At 39.2% G+C, this 23,593-nt stretch overlaps 1 long non-coding RNA gene across 1 annotated transcript; it reads left to right on the top strand.

Annotated features, from left to right (window-relative positions):
- Positions 1–20,356: 20,356 nt before the first annotated feature.
- LOC138410888 (uncharacterized) lies at positions 20,357–23,089 on the top strand. The gene is made up of 2 exons (XR_011243526.1): positions 20,357–22,352; positions 22,561–23,089. It is a non-coding gene; the product is annotated as an uncharacterized lncRNA (long non-coding RNA).
- Positions 23,090–23,593: the final 504 nt, after the last annotated feature.

The following is a 23,593-nucleotide window of genomic DNA, read 5'->3' on the forward strand; positions in this document are numbered from 1 at the left end:
TGAAATAGAGCCTGGCTTGCAGATTAGCAAGCTACCATGTGTGGACAGGTCACTGCGTTCCCCTCCTTACACGTGACTGAATTATGAGCCGGGTCAAATATGGCTGGTTACACAGGCCATGTACAGTGTGCACTTTTCCCCAGGGCCTGGCTGAGCATAAACCACTGGACTGCACGCGCCACCAGGGTTAGACATACGGAACAATGACTGGTGGTGATGAGGTCCTCAAAGCCTCCCGCATGCCTGTGTTCTTATCCTGAATTATAGCCAAATGTGACCCTATATGGACAATATAAGATGGATGAATGACTTTGATTGACTTGTGTTCAGGAAAGGTTGTTCTAGTGTGATTTAAAAATAAACCCACTGAGATGCTCACTGGTGACAGTGGGTAATTGATATATGGATGACCTCTGTGGGAAGCCATTTGGACATATGTGCTTTAAAAACTGATTTATTTGACCTCTAACCTACATGTCACTGATGTTATAGACTACACTTATCATACTGCCTTGGTCTTTGGTAAAATTGTTTTCATGTATTAGTTTTATTCGTATGCGTCAGTGATTTTTATGTGATGTGCCTGCGATTAGCTTTGCTCACAGTGTATGCAATGCAACCTCAAATTCAGTGCTTCTTGTTTAATCTCTGTCTCTCATGTGCATACACTGACTCCCTGTGAATCAAACATGGCCTCATCTTCAGAGAAATAGATACACAAAACTAATTTTTAGTGTCAGCTCAAGACGAACAAATCTACTGTAATGCTCAGACTCCAAATCAGCTTTCCAAACATAAGCAGTTACGGCATTTTAGTTTCTAAAGGGCCTTAGCAGAACCAACAAAAACAGGGCAACAGAATTCATGCAATACTTTCATCTGAGAAATATTACTTTCTATCAAAATCCTTGATACCTCTCACAGGGGTCCTCATAAATCAGTATGATAACAGCTTGAGAAGTGTTGAAAGATCAGCTGTATCTAGAGAAAAGTCTCAAAGTCAGAAAAGAATCGGAGCTCTCATGAATATTGCGTTTTATTCAAAGACAGAAAAATTATTTTTCTTTCATGGGCCTCATCATCATAGTCTGATCTGTATCAGCTCATATAGAGAAGGATGGTTGATCTCTGTTGTAGCTTTCAGATAATCATAGTGAACACTGAATTTACACATGCTTATGCATATTAGGCAGAAGTGGAGAGGCAGCACTGGGAATTTTAATAGAAAGCCAATTTTGACACATGTGACATCAGTATAGGCCTATATAGAAAATATTAATGTTGTGATAATGTCATGCAGTGTGAATAAGTATGACATTGTGTCATTCAGTCATTGCCAGATGATGTGTTTCAGGTATCCATAGCCCCTGGCTTCCTCCCTTTGGAGGAACTCAGCTGCAGCCAACAGGGAGAAGACCCTGGAGCAGACCCAGAACACAGTGGCTTGGCAGCACTTACGGCGCAAGAGCTGCTGACAAAAAAAAAATTGTCTCAAGGGGATTTCAAGGCCATGGTGGCCTAGATACCTTTGCCACCTCATACCTTGACAGCCACAAGGTACCAGGTTTCAGAACATGGGTTCTTTCTGTTTTTGTTAGTCTGGCCCACACACTGTAGAGAAACAGACACCTACGATTTGTAACATCATGAATTCAAATGGCTGACTCTGAGAGGCTGCTTGTTGTCAAGGGCACCCAGCTGCCCAGGGTATTTTTCTTCCTTTGGATGGATGGATATAAAAGTTTAATTTTGATGACAAGTTTAAGGCAAGGATGACAAGGATAAGTTAAGGGTGCTTTAACACCTACGTTGTTTAGTCAGGTCCCTCAGACATTTCAGTTTAGTCCAAAATAAAATTACAGTTGTGAAAGGTGCCCCTGAACATGGTCCACATTAATGGACCAAACTTTAGTCTGACCAAAACAGCTGGTCTCAGTCGGGAGCAAACTTAACCATAGACCTAGACACGGTGGTGATGATGACAAGACCTAAATGGCAATATGATACCAAAACTATCCAAATCCACTCTAAACAATGTAACAGACATGAACTTTGGTTCAGACCTTGATCCGGAATGTGAAAAAAACCTAAAATTCTGTCACATGTGGAGTAAAAAATGTGCCAGGTATATCAGGGAAATAACTGTATGTAATTAACTCCATTCTTCTAGTCAGAGCAAGTAATTGTCAAAAATCAGCTTTTAAAATCATTCTCTTTTTTGAACAAGATTTTTGCTACTCTAAGTTTGAAAGGGAGTAAGATAAAAGCCTCAATAAGACGTGAATTGCCTTTCATGCTAACATTATTCATTTAGCATGTGGATTGAGCAAATCACTCCTTTTCCGGGTGGGATTCTTACTATGCAGGCAGTAGCAGCAGACAACATTTAATTTGTTTTTACTGCTGTTGGGCAAATGGTGCTATGGGAAAGATGCAACACAAATGTTAACTGATCTCGACTTTTTCCATTCACTAATTTTAACTGTTGTTCTCTTGAGAAACTGAAACCAAGAACATAAATTCTAAACATGTATTGGTGCTGTTTCTGTGATTGTCTCTTTCGGCAAGCTGAATAGTTATCATGAATGCCATGCAGATGTGGTATTGTTGAAGCTCTGTCTGACAGGTAACCAGTGTGACTGCAGAAAAGTGCTCTCAATTTGTTTAAGTGGCAACTGTGACAGTGAGATTACAGAGCACTAAAAGCATTGCCACAACAAGGACATGACAGTACTTGAAGATGCACTTTGGTTAAAAAAAACATTGGAGAAGAAGAAATAACTTCTCTCCTTTGGGATATTATGAATATAATTTTGGATATTCTGTTATTTCTAAGATGATATTGGGTAAGTTCTGCAAAATAATTGTATTTAGAGGAATGAAATGACTCTTAATTAGGTGCTGTCAGGATACTCACAAGACACAGATGTCAGTCACTGCTCTTTCCTGGCATGTTACTTCCTAGTTTGACCCAGTTTCCCAACAGTCCTGAGAGGCATGCTTCAGTTGCTGCTCTTATAAGAAGAGAAACATGTTAATTGATTGATTTTTGGAACCACTGGCTGCTGGGAGGCCTCCACCACGAGAGTGGTTTGGTAGTTCTGCTTCTCTCTCAAATCCCACAATGGAAACAAGTCCACAAACAAAAAGAAAAATCAATGGACTTTCTTTGGCAGCTTTGAGAGAGGTGCTTAGCATCACAGAGTGTTTGCCTGAGGTGAACATCCCACAGTGTATTATGGTGTTGCTCCATTGCCCTGTTCACATCCGCAAGCTGTTCTAAAACCCATTTGAAGTGAAGCACACAGGGTTTTAACAACTATCAGCACTATTCTGAATAACGTCCTAGGGCTCTCTCGCTCTATTTGGCCGTTGAAATGGCTTCTCTCGAAAGTTGAGCAACTATATATTCCAGTGTGAGTGTTTTAAGAGGAGTGTTTACGTTAAGGAAAGGTGCTTCATCCGGCACTACACACTGAAGCACCATCTATACTTTTCAGCTTTTACCTTAATCCTGCATACTGTTGTGTCCACCAACTATTGATTTATTATTTTGCCCTTGAATGATCACTGCAGAGTGGAAAATTACATCACTGATGATGTTATACAGGTTATTTTTTTCCCTTTTATTATTTCATCTCCACCACTGACAGAGACTTCAAGCTCAGATTCAAACACACTTCCTCTGTGTGATTGAGCAGCCTCATAAAGTGCACACATCTTGGATACATCCCTTTGGTGCTTTAGAGAGCTTCCCTTCCTCGGGACGACAGTGGAGGGTGTAATTCACTTTACAATATCAAATAATCACCGCTTGTGATTCTTGTCTTCTGGCTAACTTGTCGGGCATAAGTTTATGGCTTTAAAAAGCAGCGCTGAGCTGCGAGGAGACGAGCTTTCACAGCTGTGGCCTGAAGGTGGTGAGCCCCAAAGTGAAGCTTTGCCTCCAGGTCATTGAGCAATAATGAGTGTTATCAAGCAAGTGCCAGAAGACAGGTAACGCTGGTGGAATTTATGAGAGGCCTTGCGAGATGACCCTAAGCAGGACCAGCCATTCTTCACAGGGGACAGGGCTAAGGCTAGGAAAAGACTAATATGGCAGGATTGTGATTAAATAGGGCCTTGATTTTATGGGCTTTGGCACCAACAAGCAAGTCAGTATTTATCAGTTTAGATATAAATTGTAAAAAAAACTGAATGCTTCACTGATTAGTGTATTCAAGGTGAAAATAAACAGCGATATTGGAGTTGAGGTTATTTAACAACACTTGAAGGATTTAATAAAAGGAACAAAAACTGAACAGTCATCATTTGATTTCTTATCAAAAATGAGTGTGATAAAAAAAATAATTCAGCAGCTAAAATCTGATCTTTATTCAGATTAATTTTCGATTTGAATCAACTCAAAGTGTTGATGTGGTAAGATTCATGTCCATCCAATAGTTCAGGCTACAAATTTGATCTGACCTGAGAGATACAACTCAGAACACTATAAAGTTACCTGGTCTCTGCTGCATTAAGATAACTATAAGGACAAGAGGAGGAGAATATCTAATGTTATTTCAATGCTTTCTGCTGTTTAAGAGACATTTTAATTTGTGTTTGATCATGATAATGATTTCCAGATAGTCTCCCCTTACACAATGGCTTCTCTGTGGTTGTAAACTTAATAAAACAAGTTCACTTATTTAGTTTGGCTTTAAATTGTCTCCCTGCAGCTTATGATTAGTTTAATGGAGAAAAGCTCAGTTGCCACTAAAACGGTCTGTGTTCTTAGATAAACTGTTATTCTTCTCAGTTTTCATCATTTGCTACAGGCATGGAGAGGTGAGCCGACTGCTGTGTTCATTGAGAAATTAAAAAAGCCATGGTGCTAAAAACCCAGACTTCCATTTTTTTGTATTTCTTCAGACCAACCACGATCATAATTCTGCGATTTTTATCAGTTTGGACTTTTTTCCTCATCTTTAAAAACCCATAGTGTGTTACAAAGAGAAATCATGGTTGCTCTTTGGTATGCATAATAGAAATGTGAATATGAAAACTTTTTGTGGTTATGGTAAACATTTCCATGGTAACAGCTATTACACCTTAGGATTGTGGGTAGTGTTGTACTTTTCCTTGACATAGCAAATCGAACACATTATTCTTAAAAAGTTGTTGATATCATGTGGACTTGTGGAGTATATAACTTTATTTGTGTGGTAAGTCTACTTTGAGTGGTAACAAAATTATGATTTAAATGTAAATTGTGGTTACCTCAAAGTTAACATTGTGTTTCAAGGTTCATTGGGTTTTTCGTAAATTCCCTCGTAATTTAGTTTCATCTGTATCTTAATGGTGGATACAAGGCTTCTGCTAGAGTACTCGCATTCGAATGTGCCAAGATTTATGATATCATTATGCTTGGGAAGTGCTTTTGGGTAGATGGGTAACATTTATTTCCTTCCGTAATTCCCGCCAACAGCAATCTGCACTGGATATTTTGCAGGTTTGCCAATGTTCACACATGTGCATTGTGGTGATAACAATGGCCGGATATCGCCTCCTATTTCAACAGGCATATACCGCATCTGCCACATTGGTTTCAACTATCTCAGACCACAGGCTTTCCTTTTTAATCAGGATTGAAGTAATGAGCAGTCAAAGTTTTTGAACATGTCTGGCAGTCAGTATTCATTATCAGACTGAAGCTTGCTGCACCATGCTGTGCATCCACAGCTGATGGACTAAACACTGGCACATTACTCACAGCATGACAAAGAATAAGAAGGACTCTGTCATGACTGTTTAGGATTTCCATTATCTTCTATCTCCAAGATGTCTATCTCCAAGATGATGCACGGAGTGACTGAGTCATTGAGCTGGTGGAGCACATTCAGTTGACTTTGATGTTTGCCTCAAACTAAATGCAACTCCTCAACACAGTCAAGGACTTGTTATGTGGCTTGTTTTACATGTATTTTGTTTTTTTTTTTATGAGTGCGATACAGCTGTCTTTGTCAAAATTCAATAGATCCATGTGCCAGGGGAATACTACATTGCAGCACTGTGTGTGATAATTAAATGTGAATCTCCATATTCATGCTGTAAAGCAGGCTGATATGATAGATTAGATGCCTCACACCTGGTGGCCTGTATTCTCATTCATGATGATTAACAGCTGCCGCATCACACAGAAAACCTGAGTGACACTTGACTTGCAGATGAGCTGCTTGACAGTGTTTGTTCTCTTATCTCACTGGAGAGGCAACATGATCAGGCTATGACTCGAGGGACTTGGAACATTATGGTCTTCTCTTCCAGCTTAAACAAAATTATGGATTGGCCAGTTGTTGGTGGAGCAAACCTCCTTAAATTTTAATGAAGTGCTATTCTTAGGGGGCTCCTGTCTGTGCTTATGCTTTACAACAGCCAGACATGGCTTAACATTTACCACTCACTCCTACCAAGCAAAGAGGTGTTTCTTCAGGTCAGTGTGGGGCAGAAAGGCAAGCCCCCTCAGGGATAAGGTCATGTACTCATGTAACAGAGACCCTTCAATTTGATCACAGCACTGCAAAGAGAGGGCTAGTGGCCTGCATGGTCAAAAAAATGTCAGCACTTCTCATGGCATGTCAGAAATCACAGTGAAGTGACTGACAAAACAGGCCTCTGGTTTGCATACAAAATGTCTGTATGTGACATCTAGCGTTGCCAGATGGGAATTGTAAAAAGTCGTACCACAAGCCAAAAAATTGACGTATTTTGAGGAAAATCATCATATGCGACCAGAGTAGGGCTGGGACACTCAATACCGACGTTTCAAAGCCGTGTCAAGATTCCAAAGCGATTTAGTATGCAGCCATTTCAAGGCACAAGGCTCTTATTTTGAAACATGAGACGGGAAGGACGTGAAGGTCATGATCATCATCACAAGCATGATTTGCTGAAATGACGTCATGTGAGAAGAGATTTGAAACACAGATGTGATCCATATTTTACAATCCAGATTACAATTAAAAATACTGTCACAAAATGATCAAATTATCATCATGCATCATTGATCATGCATCTCACAGAGGGCAAAATTATTGTTAAATAATTATCGTAAATATAGAAACACTGCTGACATCCTCTCTGCATCGGTGAGACTGGTGAGTACTGCCAGCCTGTGCATCCAATGGGAAGCTGCCTGCCACTGTGCTAACCACGGGGCTCCTCTGATGCAGGAAACTAAGCAATCTAACTACAAGAGGAACCCAAGGGTGTCTCATCTACTAAATATAGCAATGGCATCTCCTAACATGGTTACAAATATAACCTGACATTATTGTAGAGACACACAAGCACAACTCCTCCACTTTGCCTTTTAATCAAGGCATAATCAGTAATCAAGACGGTGAAAATGTTAACCGTGTCTTCTGTAATGCATTCATGTTGAACATGAAGCCAGCTTTTAATAAGTAAATTATGTCATGAGATGGCCAATAATTTCTGAATATGTTAAACACACTAGTGAACACCCAACAAGAAAATAATAGATTTTATATTAAAAAGTTCTTATTATTATACATTAAATATTTATTATATTATTCAAAGATGGTACATTATGTCTCGATTTTCCTTGACAACTGCCCTAATGTCCAGCTATCTCTGGCAATATCTGTTACCATGGTAATGCTACAAATAGAGGTGGTATTCCATACTTGACCTAAACCAAACAGATGGATGTTGGAGAAAACAGTATATGTTATATAAAACCCTGAATTATCTCTCTAATAGAGTTAGTATTTCTTGAATCAGGTTATTTTCAATTAAAGATAAGGATAAACAAGTGGCCCAGACTTCCATATAAGTATTATGTTTACAATTTATCCTAAGAGGGTTGAGGGGGACATGGAGACAATCCCAACTGACATTGGGTTAAAGGCAGAGTACATCCTGGACAGGTTGCCATTGTTTGGCCATATAATTAACCTAAGGCTAATCTGCATGTCTTTGGACTGTGGGAAGAAGCCAGAGTACTTGGAGAAAACCCGAACAGGAGCAGAACATACAAACTAGGATTCAAACATTTGTTAACCACTAGACTGTGCGGCCTGGCCCAAATGTACCTGCTATAAATTATAGTATGCATAGTCTTATTCAAATAAGTTTTGTTGGAAGATGTTCACTAAATCCAAATCTGATTGAAAACAGCATCATATTCCAACACGTTTCCATAGATCTAAAAATAACAAGTGAACACGCAGCTAAATCTTATCGTCTCAATTCGCTTGTTATAAATGACAAAGAGGCTCAGACTATTCTATATTTGCCTTCCTTAAACAAGTCCACTCTTGGTCCCACTTAGCTGAATCTTGATGTATTTTCTGCAGCAGAGACAAACTGACATGGTTAGATTCACAGCTGTTAGCATGTAAGTACCATTACTTTGCCTGTGACAACTATAGCCACACATCAGGTTGGTCATACACAGACACACGCTGTGTCCCACATATGTAAGATCATACAACCAGAGATGAGATGACCTTTTCTTCACAGATGGTTTTCATTGCTGACATGAGATTCAAGCATCTGTGTGTAAAAGTGAGCCACTGAGCAGAGAGAACATTGATTCTTGTTTGTTGTTGGTCAGTGCTGTGATCATGTATCTGAGCGCCTAATGGTGTCGGCTGTTTTTGACAAAGTCGACTATAGAAAGAGACTGTGGAAGGTGTGTGTGTGTGTGTGTGCGTGTGTGTGGTACTTTCTGCTGACAGCGAGGGACAGAAGCAGTCACTGCCAAAAACAAACCTGACATTTATAGTCATTTATGTGCATTTTTTTGTCAATCAAAAACTGTTATTAAGATGAGTTCAGTGAGCAAGTGATTCACTCTTTTTTGAATGCCACTAACTGCTGCTGGGAGAGATCAGGTTTCACTTAAATAAACAGGTATTATTCTACAAGCAAAAAAAACATGTTTTGATATATTAACTGCATTCTATGCAGCACTTATGTAGATTTATTTAGCAAAAAACATGCAATCATTTCAAACACATGCTGACTGGATCACAAGTGCTTCTAATAGTCTATCAATTATGGGGGTGGTACATGTTGGTTGGTTAAAATTATGTATGTTATTCCAAAACAAGCTGTATCATTACCCATTCCCTTTTTACATGAGACTCCTTCCACAACTCAGCTTAGTTGAACAAGTCTCAGTGACTGGAAAAACACTGATATGATTCATGATACTGCCTAATCCCACATCCATCACCCATCGTGCAAAATGCAAAAGCAACATAAATGCACCCACACTCCCATGGATCATTTGTGAGCAATTTGTCATCCACATAATTCAGGCATGAGGTAGGTTCAGGCACAGAACACTGCAGACACGTCTGAGGATGAGCATAACTGAAGTGAGAGCTGTCAGAAATATCATTACATTTGAATCGACTTAATTCTGAACATTCATCCACGTATAGTTCAGTCATTTCAAGTCTCCACGTTATTTATTCAAAGACAAGGAGTAGACTAGGAAATGTGATTCTCAAGTTGTCTAATGAACTGTGACCCAAGAATTACTTGTACTCGTCACATTTCTTTTGGGAAAATATTCATTATTTATCCTGCTGTGCACAGTATGCACTTCAATTGTCATTTCTCCGAAACAAATCTTTCAAACTTCTGGAGTTTGTCTGCCTCGGTGGTGGCCTGTTGTATTTTATTGAAGCAGTCAAAAGACAGCCAAAGAAAAACAAGAACTTGTCATCAGAGGGGAGATTCTGGCGATCTGACATGCCACTCCCGAAGACAGGCAAATATCTGCAGCGTGCAGACGTCAGGTAGAGTCTGGGTTTTGTTTGCACCAACAGCTCACATCAAGGTCAAGGCTGACTCCTCTCCTCACCCTCTTTGAACTTCTCTGACAGCTTGTGTGATGTGCAATGCTCCCCTCCCCATGTCCAGAACTTTTTCATGCTTCACAAAGCGGATGGCTTCTGATGAAGACTTTTTTCCCTCTCTGGTGAATGACTGATGGATGGTGGGATCTGCTGGTTACATGTCTAATGTATAGGAGTCACACTGGGAACAGATATGATTCCTGTTGAGAGGGTTTTGCAGGTTTCTGACCATTGTGAAGGCCATAATATTAACATATATAGTAGATGCTTAAAGGGATAGTTCACCCAAAAATGAAAAGTCACTTATTATCTACTTGCCAATATGCCGATGGAGGGCTGGGTGAAGTTTCCACAAAACATTTTTGGAGTTTCAGGGGTAAACAGTGTTGCAGCCAAATCCAATACAATTTAGGTACTGGTGATTAATTCTTCAAACGTAACAAAAAACAGAAAAAAAGCAATGTTTTTAGCACAAATGTAATTGTGGGCATGCAGGTGGCTCAGTGAGAACATCCGGGTGAACCAGGGAGAGGTGATTGGCACAGCTGAGACTAGTTGGCCAATAAACTCTCCCTGGATTCAAAGGCAGCAGCTCAGCTGCCAGAGGAGAGACATGAGGGACACAAAGGAACACAGGGACCTGAAGAGACACTGAGCCGAGCTGAGCTGCAAAGCTGAGACGTCAGCAGAAACTGCTGTTCCATTTAAGTTGTGTTGAGTTTATGTTTGCCGTTCTGCAGTAAAATCCTGAAAAGAAAATGGTTTGTCTCTGGTTGCTGTGGTCAGACCCTGGTGGCATCATCAATTGCCACAGTTATTTTATAGTCACGTTCATGAGTGGATCACAGATGACATTTAAGCAAAAAACATGGTGTAAATGATCTTATTTTTTGAATCGTATTTGAATGTCGGGGCTTATAGACACTTGGATGACAACACAGGAGCAGTATGGAGGCTTTTTTTTGGTTTTTTACATTTGAAGTATCAGTCACCATTTACAGGTACAGTGTGTAGAATTTAGTGACATCAAGTAGTGAAATTACATGTTGCAGCTGAACACCCCTCACCTCACCCTCCCCTTCCAAACAGGAAAGAGAACCTGTGGCAACCTTAAGTTGTCATAAAAACTCCAAAGGTGTTTAGTTTGTCCAGTCTGGACAACTATTAAAAACATGGCCGCTTCCATAGAGAGGATATAGCGTAAATATAAAGTATTTGAATATATAGGGCCCATTCTAGGGTAAAGGAAACAACATTTGATACAATTTTGATGAAACACACTAGTGAAAACATTATGAGGATAATTTTAAATTCAATTTGTGCCAGTAGATCCCTTTCACCTAAATCGTACACACTGAATCTTTAATTGTATTGGATTTGGCTGCAACACTATTTATCAAAAATTGAATTAAAATTTTAACGGCATAAAATGGAAAAACAAAACTTGAGCCTTGAAAATCAAATGAGGCCGTCACTTGATAAAGTTTTTAATTTAACCAAGCTTATCACTCATCCCTTACACTGCTCTGTAATTCATTGAGAAAAAGAAAACATGATGCATCGTTAAAGACTACAAGCACAGCTACACTTTTCTAAGCTGTATATATTGCCTGGACACTTTCCTCATCAATGGGGTTGATTTATATTCTAGCAACTGAAGAAGTGCCACAAATTTCAATCCATGAGGAACAGTGTAGTTGCAGGTCTCTCCTGTGCGTCATTCACTTTATGTTTTAAGATACTTGACTAACCTCTTATTTGAAGAGATGGTTAACTTCCTATTTTGCTCTTGAATACTGCTTGATTGGCTTTATGCTTGGGTTTTGTTTTGTCTCAATCCCCCTAGAGTGCAGCGTTTGAGTCATGATTTCAGAACCTATTTGACCTCAGCTCTGGTGCTCTTCTTAACTACAGGTGTAGGATGTATCTGTGCATTTTACTAGTTGCTGTCCATCTCCCTCTTTCAGACAGCAGTAGGCTCAGCTCTCTGCGTGGAGCCCCTGTCAGCTTGGTTCAAGCGGAGGGGAAACACTCCATCAAGCACTGCAGCTACTCTCTGCTCCCCCTATGCGTCCACTCCTCTCTTGCTAATGATTAACATCATAAATCACACTACAGTGGTTTCTCCCGCCGCCAGCAGTGAGAAGAGCAGCGCCTCGCTGATCCTACATACTAAGCAGCAATCGTGGATACTTGTGTATTTAAAATCGTGGTTTGGGGTTCAGCAAGTATTCAGGCTCAAATTTCCGGTCCAGTATCACCGAGTTCCAAAAATCTTGACACACCTCAGTGTTGCCAGATGTACGATAATTATTGTTTTCGTACAAACAGTAATGCCAAAATATTCATTATGTATGATAATTTTTGTACCCTGGATAATAAAATATGGATCATGCCTGTGTTTACCCATCTCTTCTAACCTGAAATCTTTCCAGCAACTCATGAATGTTGTGTTGATGAACGTGAAGTGACTCGCAAGTTTGATTCCTGGAAGCGTCACTTAGCCATGGTCACGTGACATGACCACTTTGAACCACATTTCAGACCAGTATTTCAAAACAACTGCACTTCAGAATCTCGACACTGATTCGAAACATATGTATTAAGCGTCCCATCCCTACTCTGGTCGCATACGATGATTTTCCTCAAAAGCTTCTGCTATGATACTAAATTTCCAATCTGGCAACACTGAGACACCAGCACACAGTAAAAATAAGTACACTACCTGCCAGTATCCTGGTATATTTAATTATATTTTGCCACAACAAGGATGAGCATGAAGTATTTGACATGCAGGAATGTATCTTATTTCACAGGTTATTGTCTCAATTTCTCTTACAGGCCATCATTGTTGGGAATCTCTCAGCTGTAGCTTAACCAATCTCAGAAATGTAAACTTTCATAAATGTTGCTTTAATTTTCTTCCGCAGTTTAAATTTAAATGATTACCATTGTGTACCTTTGCCTTTATATTTGAACATAATATAAGAATGTAATCTTTGTGTTTTAGTAGATTAAATCATTTTTTTTTAAATGGTAGTGGTAGGAAAAGAGGAAAGAAACATTATTTTTCCAGCTTACTCATTATAATGTTTATGAAGGATTTCAAGTGCAAAACTTAAAGGAAGGAAGATTCATTTTAAATTTTGGGTAATTATTTTAGACATTTTATTGGTCCAATAAACTTTGGAAGACCAAAATCCATGCTGAGCTTGTTTTTTTTTTTTTATAGCGGTTTGCCTGATATGGCTGTATAACCGAGTTTGTTAGGGCCTCATCTCTAACAATCAGATTAAATAAATGTCTGTAAATCTCAGACATTTTTCTGTCCTGTGGACTTAGTGAACATGGCATATTCCTCTCTGGCAAGTTGAAAAAAAAGAAATAACAGAGAAACAAAGAAATGCTCTCATGACTCCCATTCATTTGGGATTAGTGTACTCAGACATTTTTAACGTGATCACTGGAGATTTACTTTAAAGAGGTCTTCTAGATTTCAGGGTCCACACACTCATGAGGTCTGAGGACAGCTGTCTGCCTGAAGGGAGGACCATGATGCTGTGGATTCAAAGGAAGACCTTTATGTCCTGATGGGCCCATTGTTGCAACCAGGAAAAGTCAACTGATGTTACATGCTGGTCACATTTCAGCCAGACTAAACATTTTGAAAAGTTTAACATATTCACATCATGGTGTCTCCCAGTGTAACAGCAATCTTCTCTTGAAGACCACGGAGCATTAATGGGTCAGCACGATTGTAACCTTTCAAATACACCATTTCTATCCGCTCTGATGATTCTATCTGAAGTAGCTCTGCTCACAAACATGCTTCTGTAATGGCACATGGGTGAAATTTCTATCTAAAAGCACTTTAGATAAAATAAGCAGATTATGAACGTCCCTGTGAGGTGGGCCTGAATGAAATGAGTTTCTGTTTGTTTGTTTTTTCTTCCCATGTAACATCTGACCTACTATCTAATGGCTTACTTACAGTTCTAACATACACCAGGGATCCTACAACGATCCTGAAATTTCAATTAAGGTAAAACAAATTCCAATTAGAGGCTTGACCAGGACGGGAAAACTCACAGCTTTGTGTATTTCTGCAAATGTGTTATCTAATTACCCCAATTAACATAGCATCACACTGCACATCATTTACACCTGTTCTACAGTTTTACTTAGCTGAGAAGAAACTAAAAACTAGCAAAGGAGATCTCTTTCCACTATCGTTTCAGGTTTGGTTCCACAAGCTGCAGCACATCAACAAGCCAACGCTTTGGAAATGTGTAATGGACATCTCTGGGACAAACTGCAGGAAATATTAAAGTGCAACACCAGCCCGAACCTCAGTTTTTATGACTCTCTGAGCCCTCGCTTTTAATTATTGATGTAAACATCCACTTTGACACTTTCTCTGTCAGTACTGACAACCCAGCCGCTTGCCCGACACATGAAAGAGTAATGATGCACTTGTGGCCTTGCTATCAGCAGGGTTCAGGGGATTAGCTAGAAATTTGCAGTGCAAGCAGAAAGGTACATGGTTTTCCTTCTTCCACCACGGCGCCCTCAGTCCTTCTGATAAGGTACCCAAGGTAGGGAAGTTGAAAGCCGGGGGCAGAGAGATCAAAGTGACCCATGCCGCTGATCCTCAAGGGAAGAGGCTGAGGGCACATTTAAATGCCTGCACCATTCATAGAAGTCAGGCTGGAAACCCGGCACAGATAAGCCTCCGGGACATGTACAATTTTAAAGTCAGCAAACAACAGTCTAAAGGGAATTGCAAATGAAAAGAATTTTAAATTAGCAGAGCTCAAACTCAACCTTTCATTAGATTATGTAGAGTACAATAAACTGTATTTCAGTTTGCTAACACAGCCCTGGATTATCCAGCATCTAATTAAACCAGGAGCAGGTCAAATTATCGCCTGTCTGCCTGTGTCACCGCTGCTCCCTCAGAATCGAGCAGAAACTCAGGACTGCTGCCGATCACAGCGACCCTGGTCTGACATGATTCAATCTGTATCACGTAAAAAACGGACAGGACCGTCTTATGCAATGTTCAGAAAGAAATTCATCAGATTTCAGCATATCCAATTCCAGATAATTATTCTTTTCTGAAGTCTGAAACGTGAATTAATATGGACAGATACATTTTAAACCTGAAAAACTTGAAACTTGAAATATTATTCAGCTTTCACATACCTAGATGCAACCAGAACATTAAATAGATTCAAAGCTCAAAATCTGTTCAAAGACGGATTTTGAAAAAGTAGCCATGCTTTAGCTTCCTTATAGAGCAGCAGTGTGATAAAGGGTCGGAAAATAATTTTAAAGAATTCACTGCAATCCAAAAATTACATTAAAACACTCCAATTGAACTGTGTCTGTTAATTTGCATGATCAAATATAATATCCATCGCAGCGTACACCTTTACATCAGTTCATCTCTCCTCAGTTCAGTTTGTATATTTCAATGAAGTTAGCTAAATAGATTTGCCTATTTTAAACTTCAATATTTCTTAACAACTCAATAAATCTGAGTAAGACTGTATGTGACAGTGACTTTTTTAAAACTCCAACCTTATTTGAAGGCCTGAGCTTCAATCGGCTGAATAACTAAACCTGATAACTTTAGTTTTGAATATTAGGTTGCATGTTCTCTTCCCAAAAGAGTAAAGGTTCTGGCCATACTGCAGAGATTAGTAAACAAACTTCATTAGCAGTGACACAATAAAATAATAAGTGAGGGCGACTGCCAGAATGCATTGAACTATTCATTTGTGAACCGGAGCTACACAGCAATAGCAGCCAAGGGCTGCTAAATGATACAAGCAGTCTCACTGGAGATTGTCAAGTCGCGTAGCGGGCTGCTGACAAGCCTTAAGCCCTTCTCACATATGGAGGAAACAGCAATGGTACATTGTTTTCTATAATAAACCTTGCAGTAGTAGTGTAATAATGTTAATCACTTGTCTTGACTGCTCGATTATGACTATAATGTAAATTTACTATATGGGAAAATCCATTGATATAACATGATAGTTCCAGAAAGAATAAACTTTTTCTTTGTTTTATGTCAACTCAGCTGCAGGAGAATATTGCTACTGCTCTAAAAATAAGGAACATATTCACATGCTCTCATTAATCAAATATTTATGCCTGAATTGAACTGCAGACACACGAAGTAGCACAGACTGAAATACCTGTTCAGACCTGGATTCAACATTCGCCCTGAGAGATCTGATCACGAGTGGTCAGTGCTAAGTACGTGTTTTTACACCTGGCAATAAAATAGGTACTGAATTTGTGTCCTGTGACCACTTGTGATTGGATCTCACCTCCCCCACTCATGAAGACCATATTATGTTGTTTTACCACGTCTGAGTTTACAGATATTTCTGTTGTTAATGAGTTTGCGTGCATGTGTGCCTGTGTGTGTCTGTGCGTTTGCATAATCAGAAATTAGCAAGAGTGCGCGAAGAGTCAGGAGGGGCAGAATGAATGAAAGAATCCACAGTGTGCAGATCTAAATATTACATATTTAATAAAAAGGCAAATCATTATGTGTTGGTCAGCCTTTCATATGTGGCCCAGGACACATTTGGATTTGCATTCACACAATGAGGACACAGGCATCCCAGACCACCTCCAGATGTGGAGATGTGATCTGAGGAAGGATTTGGGTGCGTTCACACTGGAACTTACTGCTGTCCACCTCTGATCTTTGTACCAACTATATATTCATTTATTGACATGTTGAATGCTGTAATAAAAATCATCTATGAAAATCTGAGTGCAGAATAAATACTGGTCAAACGGTCTGCATTATTGAATTCACAGTTACTATCTAGACAGTACATGATTATACTTTCAAAACACACATTTTTAATTTTGTCAATGTAAATTACAATGCAGATGACTGGCCTTGAAGAAAAGAATTTGAAGTGAAATTAGATTTGTCTGCTGTCAGAACACAGTGTTCCGGTATCTGATGGGACACAAAGCCATTTCCCCCATGACGGGTGCCGTGGGCATGCATTTGAATGTGCCTGAATAGACTATTAATCACTCTACAAGGGAACAGAAAAGTTCAGTCTCTGTCCGTGAAGGTAACATTTCTTACAAAAAAAACAAAAAACGTAACCAAGATAAAGTTGAGCTCCAATAAATAATGTCTATGTGTCATCCTCTGAAGGCACGGAGCACTGAGCTTGTGTTTTGTCTTCAAATGTCAAGCCAGGTTAAATGTTCTGTGATGGCAGCAGTGATTCATTGACAATGTTTACGGTTCTTTATTCAGAGATTCAACCATCTATTCTTAGACGTATTGGATATATCAATGAAGTTAATTGCATCCATTCATCCATAGTAGTAATTCTTTAAAGATGGGTTGGTAATCCTGGAAAACGTAGCAAAAGCAGGCTACATTGCCCACTTGTCAAAGTTACGCCCCAAAAAACACATTAACATGCACTGACAACTTCTAGAGGCCTACCTTTCCAGGACTTCTGGACTTTGTCTTTGCAGAAGACTCTGGGCATGTGCAGTGAGAAGGGCAGGATGCATGCAGGCAAGCGGGTTGGTTAGTGACAGATACATACGGCAGCCAATCATTTAATTCCAAATAAAATAATTGGTCAAAGGGCCACAGGCACCAGCTTTTTCTTTTTTTTCCCAGACTTATTTAATGATGGCTATCAGGATTAAAAATAAATAAAAATTTAAAAAAGAAAAGTGTTTCAGAAACAACTTACTAACCATACCTGTAAGGGTTGTGGTAACATTCACACCTTAAGGTAATTTAGAAGTTGAATGTGTTTGGACTGTGTGAGGAAGCCATAGTGAGAGAGGCAATAGTGCTACTCACTGTATCAAAGTGCCACCTATATCATGTATCAACTCGAATGGCACTCGAGCGCATACCTCCACCAAGGCCCAGCAGTCCCCTTGATTTCAGTGAAGGAGCCAGTTTTTTCCAACAAGATCCATGAATTGTTCCCTGGGGAATCTCGCAATGTTGAAGAAAGTGATAAAGATTCCTGTCATTTTGCCTGGAAACAAACAAACCAACCAATGGACAGGTGGGTGTGAAATTATCAACACGAAACAATTTGTGTTAATCCTCAATGATTCATTTAGTTGGGGTTTCAGATCAGGTCAACAAGTGTTTTTCTAACAATGCTGGACTGTAGCTTGAATTCCTCTAGCCCTGTTCACAACATCAAATGGGAAATAACATCACCTTTGCATAAATAATATGTTTTCCCATTAAGAATTGCTCACTGAGGCTTTTGCCCAGTTTTTTGGGGATTTAAATTGGGTTTTAATCAGCACACTCACAGATTCAGTGCCACCTTATTACATCTCAGGAAATGAAACTCATTGACTTACAAAGTAGCAGCAAGGGACAAGCAAACTTTCTCCGTTCGACAACCATGGCCTCATTGGGAAGTTCTAATACTCAACCACAATTCTTTTTGTAGCAGCTATACACTGTAGCAATGGACAATATTTCAGTCCACATTTAGCCTCACAATCTGATCACGTCAAACAGAGGACATCCTGGCCAACCTGTACCAACAGGATATTCTCAACACCTGAGTGCCTCTAGGCTGGGCTCGGAGATCAGTCCACAGTTCACTGCCTTTTAGCTGCTGATTTCCAATCAAAGCAAGGAAGAAGTGAGCACATCTGCAACTGTGCAGTCTATCTATCTAGGGTCTATAGGGACCCTACAAAATAAATGAATGAAGATCAGTTCAGCTGTTTTAATACTTGAATACTTGTATTTACTTGCAGGGTGAGCTGGTGTAATGCAGGTGATGTATTAGCACATAACACAAAGATGTACCACTAAATTAATTAACTGGTGAATAGTTAAAACTATGGTTTTACAAAATGCTCGTGGTGACTGAAAGAAGCAAATAATAAGAAGTTTCAAAATATTTTTTCCCCCAAAGTTACTTTAACACTTACAGCAGGAGATGCATCCGACCAAATCAAAAAATTATATAATGCCATTATTCATATGTATGTGTCTTCTAAATCTGACACACGGTGTGCACACGATTTTAGTCCTTAACAGAATTGTATGCATAAATAGCAAAACCCATGTGTCTCACTTTATAGCTGTGCTGTACCAGACACAGCTGAGTGGGAGGCGACCCTGTGGTGAACCCAGCATATGCAGTTGTCTGCGCACATCTTTGGAAATAAAGCTTCATGAAAACAAGATTAGACATGGCCATTTCCTGATTTGTCTAAATGTTAGATCAAATTATAAAAAGAGACATTAGAACTACAGTTGAAATAATGGAAATATTTCTCTGGAGCCTCAATACTACAATGCTATGATATATAATTTGAGGCAGCATTCCTTCCAACTTGTTACTGAATACTTTAGGAGATTTTGGAAGTGAGTGTAATCTACAAGCTCAATAATAAAAATGGAGCTGTATGGGGAAAAAACGGTAATAAATCATTGTACAAGTAATCTTGGACCTACAAAAGAGTCCTAGACCTGAAATTAGATTCCACACCTTGAATAAGTCCTCTGGCTTATTTAGGTAACACAAAACATGATGAAATATGTTCTTTCTCTTAAAGGAATGTGAAAAGAACAATCTACAAGGTTGATCTGCATCATAAATCTGCCTGTCACTCCTGCAGCTCTTGTCTGCAAAAAATGTGACCCTGATTGTTATCATGCAAAGCAGTTGTGAAATATGACATTGTAAATTCATAGAGACAGAGTCTGCCTACTTTTGCATTGGAAGTAGGGAAAGTGCACAGCGGCAAAGTCGAAAACCCAAATGTAGTGGTCAGATGTTAAATTTATTCATCATGCCCAACGTAGAAAGTACCTAAGACTCATTGTGAATACAATCAGTGATTCAGGATTTTCTTGTTTTAGGGATGAGATATGATTTCCAGAAGCTGGTTAGTACAAGAATTCACATATGCCTTGACAAGTCGATTGCAGCTGAGTGGCAGCAGTGTGTAAAATTATTATTCATTGAAGCACCGCTCAGCATCACCGTCTCTCAGATTTCAGAAGTTTGGATTTGCATTCACGCAATGAGGCCACGCGCATCCCAGACCACCTCCAGATGTGGAGGTGTGATCTGAGGAAGGATTTGGGTGCGTTCACACTGGAACTTACTGTTGTCCAAGTCTGATCGGATCATTCAGGACTCAGGACAGATGTTAATACCAGGTCTAAACAGAGTCAAAGTCTGGTGTAACACATGATGTTGCTTTGGTGGCCACAAACCGGCCACTATCTGCCACAATGTGCAATGCCACCAGTGTCTTCTGGACAGAAAATTGGTGGAGTTTTCTGAATTTGCCTTTATGAGCTGTCAACAGTTAGACTCTTTGGATGCTACCCCAGCAGCTTTACAGTAGGCTTTTGTTTAAACTTTGAATTCTAGTACATTTTATTTCATACATTATTATTATTATACATTCATGGTTGGATAAGGGAGGTCAAAAGTGGCTAATTATTTACAACTTCCAGCATGTTGAGGCTGCAAAACCTTTAAGGTTCATAATCCACAAATATATGACGTTGTTTTAACCTATTTTATTTATCCTTTAAAGTTTTTTTGATGCAAAACACAGCTGCCAGTAGTCCCCACGCAAACTCAAAGGTTTCTGCTCCTTGCTCCACTTTCGCAGAGATCATGTCACTTGGAATCAACGTTTTAGTTTAAGGCTTCTAATAATATATGATCACATGTCTGAATGGGTTAAAGTTTATTGAGAATGTTGCTTTAAATAACTACACGGGCCAAGACGCTTCATCAATACATCCGGCTTCCTTACATGTATCTCGCAGACTTACTAGTTATGCTTGAGGGCACTTACATCCTTGTTGGCACCTGGGGTATTCCATTGCACACTTGACATGCACTCCCATCTGAGACGGCTAGTGTTACACATTGGCCTGAGGGTTATTGCAGGCCAGGGGAGCAAGGGAGTCAGCTTCTCTCCCTTGCCTCCCTGTGGACTAAAGCACATGTGCATTGTGAGCATGAACTGACTGGGTTTGTCACACACTCCCAACCCCCCAAATAGCACATACACTCCTCCCCTCATCTCCCCTGTGCCATAGTCCACAACCTCTGCGTCAGCTCTTCTGTCACTGTCTGAAGTACAGCTTCAAGTGCATTGTGAAACAAAAATATAAAAAGACAGCTAAGGGAAAGCAATATGTGCAGTGCAGATTAATTATGGTTCTATACAGTCTGCTGCGCCCAGCAGTTCATTTGTGTTATTATGGTTATCATGTGTATCAATCAACAGAAATGCAGTCTTTCCTAATTTCTTATAAAAATAATATAAGAATATTCCATTATATGTGATCTTAGATCCAGGTGGTGGCTGGTGACTCAATGTGAGATGGACAGTGCTAGTTAGATCCAAACAGAATGTGAAAAGAAATATATATTTAAAGTTTGGCACATCATGCAACATAGGGTTTTCTTTTCATTTACTTCTTACTTCTTATTAATACTTACTACCAGCGACATGAAATATGAGTTAGCTGATTAATATGTCAATTTTGTGCTCGCAGAATGTGTAGCAGTAAAAAAAACAAATAATTGGGAAAAGAGAGACCATATTTAAGACCCATGTGTTTACATGCCCACCACACAATGTAAAGAAATATGTGGCTAGCATGTATTAAACCAGCTGCACGAAAAAACCAATGTTTTGATCCATAAATAGACACGATGTAAAATAAATGCCCAAGCTCAAGTATCTCATTGATTTTCCTGAGGAAGCCATAAACCAAGTTCAACATGGAACAAAAAGTATGTTGCTCTACTTTTAGCTCTTCTTCTCCTGGTAGTAGATATCAAAGAGATATCAAAGGAAAGACATGCAGTCAAGATGAAATAACTTTTTATACTGAAAAGGCTAACATCACCAAAATAGCCTCAACAGGAAAGCCATGTATTCGTCAATATGAAGCCCTGTGGAAACATTGTTCTGTCAGTATTTAATGCATTAAGTACTTAGTGTATGATATATCTGTGCAAATGCCTTTATAGCTGTACTGGTTTGTAGTTTGCTTTGACATTCATGTTCCACTTTTTCAGAGCATCCGTGACTATATACAATGCAGAACGTCACCTGACAGTATGAATATGTATGACTTCAAGATCATTTGATAAATGACGATAGGACGTAGCAACACCGCTGCAGTTACAATTCTCCTTAATTCTGCACCAATTACACTTCACCTAAACACGACTGGGCCTTTGATGTAATCTGAAACGAAGAACATTAATGACGTGATTTGCATGAGGTGATTAAGAGCAGAGTCACCTGAGGGTTTTATCCTCTGGTTAAGTAAGACTAGAGTCACACTCAGCATCACTCAAGATCAACAAATGGGATACCGACACGTGATTCAAATCCGTCTGTATTCCCCTGGTCACAGACAACATGCTGATACAGATGAAGGTACTGAAAGGGAAACAGGTTGATTGCAAGATGAAAGAAATTAGCAATTAACTTTACTGTTTGAATTTGATATATCTATTGGATTTATGTTGCATATAAGATAAAATGTATTGAGAATGAACTGAGATTTATAAGAGCAGCTCCAGCACGTGTTTTCTAATTCCTGCCATTATTTTTCTATCTTTTATTAATGGCACATCCACACCAGCATCAGCCCTCGTCACCCTGTCTTCTACGTGTATGGCCCGTCCTTATGACATATTGGTATTCTTTTTGTGTCTGCCGTGTGTTATGAGCGTCATCAACAAGCCCACTTGCTCGCTATGAATTTTCCTGTGGTATTCTCAAATGTGCTCACTCAGATATTTTTCAAACATTTTACTAGATGGACTGACAGGACAAGTTCAGAAAAATGACCAGAATAACTGACTTGGACATTTGCATTCTCATAAACAGTCCCTCCAGGAAATTTCAGAAAAATGTCCTGAGTTCAGTGCATGTCTGAAAGTAGCTTATGTTATATTTTCTGAATAACAGTAGAGGCACCAGTCTCCCTATTACAAATCAACAAACCATCAAAAAGAATTCAGGTTGCTTTAAGGTAGTGTTGCATAGTGTTGTTTCAAATCAGTAAGCCACTTTAAGTTGAAAACAATTTAAAATATTAATGTTTCTTAACTGTGGGTTGTTTCTTTTGTAGCCTTAATAAATAGGATATTTACAGGTGTAATAAAATTGTCAGAAGGAAATTAGGCACGGTCATAATTCATAGAGATGGTTCTTTGCACCTATATTTTCTTGGGTGTATCAAGATCACATTTTGATTATTTTACCCACTGGTGAGATATTAAGGAATCTATTACTGCTTCTAAAAACAGTTGAGAGGGAGTTTGTGACACCATAAAGGAAAGCAGATCATCATGATTTAGGGAATGAAGAAAAATGATCACAGATCTCTTGCAGTTGAGTATTTACATAGCAGATGACTTGTTTATAGTAAATGTCACCCTAAGTCCCTCAGAATGGTTCATATTTGAATTCATTTGGTATGAAATAAAGTGTGAATGAGAATAATCCGCGGGGTGATGCATCCATGGGAAATGAGTCCTAGATATGACATTACATGGCAGGAAAGCAAGAGATGATGGAGATGTACTAATTAACTTTCTCAATCTGCAATTTGTGTCACTTGTCACTCAGGGGTGAATGTGAATGGCTTTTCTCTTACTCTGCTTCCACAT

Source organism: Paralichthys olivaceus, chromosome 7 (assembly GCF_024713975.1).
Source record: "Paralichthys olivaceus isolate ysfri-2021 chromosome 7, ASM2471397v2, whole genome shotgun sequence".
NCBI lineage: Eukaryota > Metazoa > Chordata > Actinopteri > Pleuronectiformes > Paralichthyidae > Paralichthys > Paralichthys olivaceus.